Here is a 1,702-nt window from a genome sequence, read left to right as displayed (position 1 = left end):
TCCTCAGAGTCCCGTTTAACATACATGTAATTATGGCTGTTTTTGTTGTTCTTGTAGGTGTTTTGTTTTTTTGTTCTTTTGGTTTGAGACAGGGTCTCACTACTATGTAGCTCTGGCTGTCTGGAACTCACTCTGTAGACTTGACTGGTCTTGAACTCAAGAGATTTACCTGCTGCTGCTTTCCCACTGCCCGGCAGGCTGTTTCTTATTTTTTATTTTGTACGTGTGTGTGTGTGTGTGTGTGTGTGTGTGTGTGTGTGTGTGTGTTTCTATGGTACCTGTGTGTAGTTCAGAGGACAATTTTAGGTAATTAGTTTGCTGTTTCCACCCTTTAAGTCCTAAAGATCAAACTTGGATAGTCAGGTTTGGTGGCAAACACCTTTCCCAGCTGGTCCATCTAACTTGCCCTGGAAGCTTTGTCTATTCCTTGTTTTATGACTTTATTGCCACTTTGTTCTCTAAAGCCTCTTCCAAGATAAGGTTGGTTTTGTTGTTGTTGTTGTTGTTGTTGTTGCTTTTGTTTTTGAGGTAGGATTTCTCCAGCCCTGGCTGGTCTGGAATTACTACGTGGCCCAGGCTGGCCTCAAACTCACCTGCTGCTGCTTCCCCAGAGCAGGAAGTAAAGTTTTGTGGCACCACACCTGGCCAGGCAGTGTTTATTATCCAGTTTCCTTAAGAAACAGTTGAGGAATGTTTTGATTTTCAAAGCCTCTCACTTTGTAATAGACTCCAGCAGATTCCGTGATGGTATTTATCATCGGTCAAACATTCCCCCATCCTTTCTCCAAACCAAAGTTGGATTTTCACTGTTTTCTACATCAACAAAAGAAAGTGTAGGATTTAAAAATTTAACAAAGCCATTTGTTCTCTGCCACAATGAACTCTGTATTAGACTTAGAGGGTGGGATATAAAGAAGTTGTGTTTCAGTACAGATTACAAAGGGAGATCATGAGGAAGGTGACAGTTTGGGTTCTCTTGCTTGGCTCAGTGCTGGCTTTGTTGGATTCTGAGTAGTTATGTGAGTGTGTCACCAGACACACTTGAGTAAAACTGCAGAGCAACCCCACTCAGGACACAAAGGGTCTGCCTGTCTTCACAGGTGCACAGGACGTTGTACTGGAGATCCATGTAGAATCCTTGCTCTAGGTAAACACAAGGGATGTGAACCCCATACTTTTAATTGATAAATACATCCCCTCACTTCTTTCTTTTGACAGGGTCTCCTGTCCCCCAGGCTGGCACGGAACTCTAGATATAGCCAAAAATAGCCCTGAACTTCTGTCTCTCTTCCTTTCACATTCTGAGTGCTAGGATTACAGGTGTGAAGCAATGGCCTGGCTACTATCACACACACACACACACACACACATATATATATATACACACACACACACACATACACACACATATATATGTATACATACATATGTATGTATATATGTATATATACACATACATATACACAAATATATGTATACATACATGTGTATGTATATGCATATATGTGTATATATACATACATAAACATATATGTATACATACATGTGTGTATGTATATGCATATATGTGTATATATGCATACATATATATACATACACATATATGTATACATACATGTGTGTATGTATATGTATATATGTATATATGTGTGTAGATATATATATACATACACACACACACACACACACACACACACACACA

The sequence above is a fragment of the Grammomys surdaster genome, unplaced genomic scaffold, assembly GCF_004785775.1.
Source record: "Grammomys surdaster isolate TR1022 unplaced genomic scaffold, NIH_TR_1.0 140, whole genome shotgun sequence".
In the NCBI taxonomy this organism is placed as follows: Eukaryota; Metazoa; Chordata; class Mammalia; order Rodentia; family Muridae; genus Grammomys; species Grammomys surdaster.
The sequence above is the reverse complement of the archived record's forward strand: the minus strand, read 5'-3'. Positions refer to the sequence as shown.